The following is a 6765-nucleotide window of genomic DNA, read 5'->3' on the forward strand; positions in this document are numbered from 1 at the left end:
ATTCTCGGACACCGACATGCATCTTATTTGTGAAATCACCCATTTGCGCTTCCAGTCGAGGGGAAAATCACTTGCGAAATAGTTCGTACACCTTCCACGAAATAGGCCAAAATAAAGGCGAAATGAAGGCGAAATAGGGCGAAATAGACCCGAAATAGTCTGTGAAATAGTCGCGAAATACCCCCGAAATACCGCGAAATACCCTGAAATAATCCGAAATAGGCCAAAAATAGCCGAAGTGGCAGGAGAAATACCACGAAATAGCCCGTACGCTACGAACTCAAGTGATTTCCCGCTCGCTTCCAGCGTAGCTATGACGCAAGTCAGCAGCGTTATGAGAGGCGAATGAGGAACTGCGAGCATCATTTGAATTGAGGCTTTCCGAGAGCACACAAGTAGCAGGAATTATCGCGATGCGGGGGGGATGAGGATGCGCTCGATGATAGAGACGCTTGTTTCAATTTTTTTGTTATCCCCCGCCATGGCAGCCGCCGGATACGCGTGGGGTAGGGGAGAGGGGCCTCTCCCCGTTAATCGCTGCCGCTGGTGGCGGGGCGTGGCGGGGCGTGGCGGGGCGGCTGGAGCACCGCATTGCATCCGCCAGCCTAGCCGATGTGCTTATCATAATGGCGACGTGATTATAATAATGGAGCGCGGCGGGGCGGGGCGGGGCGGGGCTGCGAGCGGCCCTCGGCTGCATAAAACACAGCCCGGCCGAACCGATTGCCCGCCATCGCGCGGCCCATCCGCAACGATGATGCGACGACGTTTCGTCTTGCTGCCGCTGCCGTCGGCCTCGCTATTGCTCTTCGTTTTCTTACGTTCGAAGCCGATTTATTTTCTTTCTTGGTCGTCGTATGGTGTTTTCCATGAAATCAGCGGCAATATCAAACAACATTTTGGTGAAAGGTAGGATTTATTTTTGCGCTATTGAGCTGCTAATTCAAAAAAAGTTGAGGGCTCCTTTTCTGTTTTTGGCCTTTGTGAAGTCGTGGTGTGTGTGTGTGTTTGTGTGTGTGTCTGTGCGCGCGCGCGTGCGTGTGGATGCTGCCTGATTGCTAGGGAAAAGCCCCCCCTTCTCCCTTTCCCCCTTACTCTAACCACCCCCCGGCCTCGGCCATCCCCGTTATTTGTCACGACCCACCTGCCGACTGCCCATCATTACCCCCCCCCCCTCTCTCCCCTTCCCCTGTAACGTGGTCCCCGGGGCGGCGCACCTCGCCCTGCCGCGCCAGATGGATATGACTCCTGGGGGACGTCATTTATCATCTATGCCGAGTTTAAAATAACGCTTTCCTGACCTGACCTGCCCACCGCCGCCGCCGCCCGCCACTGCCACACCAGCGCGACAGGAAGTGGACATTGCCATACCCCCGCTCTACTACGGCCGAGTGCGTCCCGTTGATGGGCGCCGGCGGCGACGCTTCTCGCACACGACTGCCCTGTCCTGCCCCGCCCTGCCCTGCCCCCCGCCGCCGTCGACCTCGACGAGGTGGTCGTCCGCTCCCGTCACTTGGCTCTCCAAGTCGGTCTCCGGGGTGGACCAAGGGCTGGCGCGGGCCCCGTCGTCGAGTGGTCCCCAAGCCGCCACCATCGCCGTCCTCGCGCGCCCGTCGTCGCCGGCAGCGTTGTTAAGCGCAAGTAACCCGCCCACCCCTCGGGCGAGACGGACCCCCGCCCATAAGGAGGTCCGGTAATCGCCACGGCCCCTCTCTCCCTCCCTCCCCTCCGACGGTGGTTTCGGGAGGTCGTCTCTTAAGATTTCATCGCTCCCCTCCCTTCCCCTGGCGCTCCTCCCGTGCGCGGTGGACAGTGTCCGGCCGGCCCGCCGCCGCCGCGCTACAGTTTGACTCGACAGCCTCATCTCCGCCGCCCCCCTACATATAAACCCCCCCGGCGGTTACGAGCGCCCAGCCCAGCCCCCGGACTAGACCGTCCGCAGCACAGAGCACAGCCACACAACTATAGTCGAGTTGTTTTGCCGCGGAAGCGCGGCCGGTACTCTCGTCGGCGTTGTGTCTCGCGTCGTCGCCGCTATTGTAGAGCTGTAGACGGGGGACCCGTGGGGAAAGCTAAGACCCACTAGCAAGAAGAAAGTTCTTGTTTCTCCAAGTTAGTTGTTCTCCCTGCATTTACTCCACGTTGTGCCGTCACCAGGAACAATATGTTCCAGTGTCTGCTCGAAACGCGGTAGCAGCGGGTCCAATATTGTAAAGCTAAGCCAATAACCCTGGATAAAGTAGTTGTTCTGTCCCGCCAAGTTGGTTGTTCTCCCCGCACTTGTTCCGGTATACCAGGAACATTTTTGTTGGTGTCTGCTCGTATCGTAACGGTGGCGTGGCTGCTCCCATGATGACCCCACGTCGCGGTCCCTGACGGGGTCCCTCTGACGAGGAGCAGGAGGACGACGAGAGAGAGGGTGGCCGCCGCCGCGGCCCGCGTATAAAACCGGCCGGCCATCTCGTAAAGGCCAAATCCAGGGTCACCAACCAAAGCTGAGCGGCGCAGCAGCGGGCGGCCGTGCGAGTAAAAGGCGCTGGCCCGGAGTCGGCCGGATAAGGCGCCCTGATCTGACGCGGGCGGACGGGTGGGGGTGGAGAAGCAGACGGGCGGACGGACAGGCGGACCCGCACCGCTGCCGTGCAGCATCGCAAATTCGTCCACACAGGCGTAGCATGCGCGGCGCACGGCATGCCCTGGCGTAACGTATGGCTGCATTGAGTGAATCCCCCTTCCCTTCCATCTCTGCGCTGCGCCGCTGCTAAATTCGCACAGCGAGAGAGGGGGAGAGAGAGGGAGCAGAGGGCGCGGGAGAGGAGAGAGAGAGACAGAGAGTGAGAGAGAGTGCATACATGAAAGCACCCAGCCAACCCCCAACCCCAACCCTCCACCTCTACCTCCCAGCCGATCCAGACGACCACGCGCTCCCTGGAGAATCGTGCGGCTGCGTAGCTGGGGCGCAAGCGGAGCGAGCGGAGCACACGGCGCCGAGAGAGAGAGAGAGAGAGAGAGAGAGAGAGAGAGAGAGACGGGGAGGAGGAAATCTCCAATAATATCTTACGGCCAATACGATGTCGCCGCCTCGCAAGGCTGATAAGATGCAGGTGACGCGATCATATCAGCTCCGCCGCCCCCCATATTGGCGCAAGGTGGGGGCAGGTGCTCGGGAAGGTGTCGGCGCCGAGCCCGGCTGGAGAGCAGCAGGAGGAGGAGGAGGGGGCCGAGGAGGCCGCGCCAACAAGTCTGAGCCCCTGCGCGCCTGCCTCTGCTGCTCTCCGCCTCTCTTGCTCTTCCTGGTGTGGTGGTGGAGAGCTGGGCTGGGCCGGGTGGCGGCGGGGAGGCCCCCGTGAGACCTCCGTGGGCTTAGCCTGGCACTTTGTGGAGACCCCATCATTGCCCTGCTCTTCGTGGCGTAGAAGAGCAGCAGCTCGGAGAGGAGGGGGCGAGGGTGTCAGGCGGCGCAAGTCGCGAGCAGAGTCTTTGAGGCGGGAGGGCACTTCAATTCAGCGGGTATGGTAGTATGGTGGTGGTGGAAGCTCCGTTACCACTAGCAGTAGTTTTTTTGCGGGGGAAAGGAATAAAATGTGACACCCCTCCTGTCGGTGCAGGTGGACGGACGGTATGCTGCCCGCGGGCGGGTAGCAGCGGCACCAGCGTGGCGGGCACTGTGCTGCTGCTGCTGCTCTGGAGATGGATGTCGGCGTGGGCCCCGCGGGGGTCGCAAGCCTTCCCTTCCGGCGCTGCCACCTGCTTACGTTTTGCAGGCCACTTTGCTCCCCCTCCCCCCCTCCCCCCTTCCTCTGCACCTTTGGTGGTCCCCCCGCTGCTCCCTTCCCCGCGCCCGTTTTCGCCGCTGCGCTAGGCCACGCCACGCCACGCCACGCCACGCCTGGCCTCGCTCCGACGTTGATCCGCCTGTAACCACCCGAGCGCGCGGAGGACGACAGATACAGATAACAAGGAGGAGGCCGACGGGGGAAGGAGGAGGAGCCTCGCGTCGCTCTCTGCGCTTTCCGCTGGAGATTGTCCCAGCCCGGGCCCACCCGGCCAGGCCAGCCCAGCCCGGCGAAATCAACTTATTTTATTTTTTGCTGGTTTCCGCTGCTTTTTTTTTGTCGTCTTTTGTTTTGTTTCTGCTCTTTACCACGTGGTGGTGTTAGCGCTCGTGGTACGGCGGCGACGACGACGTCCCATTTCTCCAGATTGGTTTCAGCCGCCTCGCGCGCGTCTTTTCCTCCTCGTCGTCGTCCTTGCGTCTCTAGTCGCACTTCTTCCGAAGTCGAGCGTCCTCGCGCCCTTTTCTCCCGAGCAGCTCCTTCGGTTCCACATCCAGAAGGCTACCGTCCTGCTCGCCTGCCCCTTTTGCTTGTTGGGTTAGATGGATGGGAAAAAGAGCGGTAAGCGGTGACCGCCGCGCCGGCCCCGCCCCGCCACGCATTCCGACAGACTGCGCCCGCACAAAAGGCCGCCTCCCCGGCCCGCGGCCATCATAGAAACTCTCGACCGCCGCCTCCTCGCCCCGCCGGCGCGCGCAGGAGCAGCAGCGGCGGCAGCAGCCAAACAACAAACTGCGACGATAACGTACGGAATCGGCAAAGTTGTCTCGGTCGAGCGCGGAGGCGAGGAGGAGGAGGAGGCGGGCGGGGCGCCGGGCGGGTAGGCAACACGCCAGCACGCGTGCGTCCGGCCGCATCCGGTTGCCTACCCGCCGGGCGTCTCGTGGAGCCGCAGGGGTGCGGGACGAGACCCCTACTACACGCGCGCGCTTTACAGCAGCGGCGCTGATTGTTTCTTTTCTTTTTCTGGTCTCGTCGCGTTCCCTCTCTTTTTTTTCGAGCTGCTACTGCTGCTGCTTCTACCAGCCGCAGCAGCAGCGGGAGCAGAGGAGCAGGGAGGGTGGCCGAAGGAGAAGGGAGAGAGGCTCCGAGGCGACAAAGGGGTGGCTGCGTAATCTGGCTACTTAACGCGCTACACGGTCGCACGCGGCAGAGCGGAAGCGAAAGGGAGGAGGAGGAGGTGGGGGGGGGGGGCTGGGTCGTGAAAGGCGTAGCGTGTGGTGCGGTCTGGTCACGGGGGGCGAGGGGAGGAGGGGAGGGGGCCAAGTGGTGCCGTAGTGGTCCTCGAGCGCTCTCGCCGCCCCTCCCCCCCCTCTCCCCCTCGCCCTCTGCGGGAGACAGATTGTCCGACAGGGAGGCGGGTACTTTACCTCCACTGTTCCGCTGCTGCTGCTGCCGCCGCCCTCCATTTCCACCCCGCTCCCTTCTCAATTCTGCCCCCGTGGACCCCACCACCTCACCGCCTTCACGTTCTAGTAGGCGCGCGCGCTCGCGCTCGCGGCGGTACACTAATTTTCCACCTCCATCCGACCGAAAAATTTCCAACGGGAGAGTAAAGGAAAGTAATTTTAAACGACGTCCCCCACCACCCCCTCGCGCCCCGCCCCGCCCTTTTCTCCAAATCGGCCACGGGGGCCGCGTCGTCGTCGGCCGGAGAGCGCCCGAGGAGGAGGGGGAGGCTGTTCACTTGCACTTCCACGGGCCTCTCCGCTAAAAGTCTCGCGGGCATTCTTATAGTATAATGGGGCCGCGCGCTCCTTTAAGGTGGCGGCGCTTAGGCGTTGTAGCGAGGGAAGGGAGTGAGAGAGACGGACTGCCATTGCGCAGACAATTACACTCGTGGAATTTTCGCGCGCGCGCGCTTGGAACTTTGGCGTCTCCCACCTTAAAAGCGTACAACAAGGGTCGGCCGGCCGCAAAGTAAACCTCTGAAGAGGATGTAATCGTGCGAGTTTGGGAGGCCAAAGTAGTGCGCGACTCTCTGGGGGAAGCAGACTGATGGCTGGCGGGGATGCTTGCGTGTGCGAGGGGTGGCAGTGTGATGAGGATTGGCAGTTGATGGCAGCGCCGGGGGGCGGCCGCGGGTGGGGGCGGCGGCGGGGGCGGGCCAGTCCGCACGTATTGCCCCGTAATGGACAGGTGTGGCCCCGCGCCGCCCCCCCCCCCTTGCGCCGCCCCCGCGGGCTCCAACCCCACCGCGCCCCTTGGCGAAGCACCGCGCCGTGCACCCCGGGAGATAAATTGCTGTCCTGTATCGGAAAACGCTCTCAAACGCCTTTCGAATCGTAAGGTGCCCCCTCGCACGCTGGCCCGGCACGGTCGGGGCCCCCGATGGGGTCGGGACTGCCGCCTAGGAGCGCTCCCGCCCCGCCCCGCCCTGGCTCCGCTCCACGGAGCGCGGCCTTCAAGCGGGCGCCGCATCAAACGCTAACCAAAGGCGTGGCGGCGGCCCGGGGCCCGCAGGATGGGGCGGGCCGCCCCGCCCCCGGCTAGCTGCGCTGGCGGCGCTATGGCGGAGGGAAGGTTCTGGCCGGCCCGAGAGGAGGAGGAAGAGGGGGAGTTCCCTTCCCTTCTCGGACGCGACCGATGGCGCTCATAAAACGCACAACTTGAGCAGTTTGACCTGTTTTTCTCCCACTTCTTTTCCGATTCGCCCATCTATCGCGCAACAACTCCCGCGCCCCATCCCCCTCGCCCGCCGCCCCTTGCCGCCCCTTGCCGCCCCCAGCCCAGCGCCTGCCGCGTTCTTAAATAAATAACTCGACGGCGCCCTGCGCGAAGGCCTCGGGACGGGCGCCCGACGTTGGATGTGGGCGAGAGGAGGGTGCCGTTGCACAGTGGGTGCCACAGCTGCGGTCGCCACTGTCGTGGGATGCCACTGTCGTGGGATGCCACTGTCGTGGGATGCCACTGTCGTGGGATGCCACTG

At 63.1% G+C, this 6765-nt stretch overlaps 1 protein-coding gene across 2 annotated transcripts in view; it reads right to left on the reverse strand.

The window, feature by feature from the left end:
* LOC113216643 (uncharacterized) overlaps positions 1-6765 on the reverse strand; it is a 120101-nt gene that overhangs the window by 13540 nt on the left and 99796 nt on the right. The window lies entirely within an intron of this gene.

Source organism: Frankliniella occidentalis, unplaced genomic scaffold (assembly GCF_000697945.3).
Source record: "Frankliniella occidentalis isolate FOCC.00 unplaced genomic scaffold, Focc_3.1 Scaffold98, whole genome shotgun sequence".
NCBI classification, from domain to species: Eukaryota; Metazoa; Arthropoda; class Insecta; order Thysanoptera; family Thripidae; genus Frankliniella; species Frankliniella occidentalis.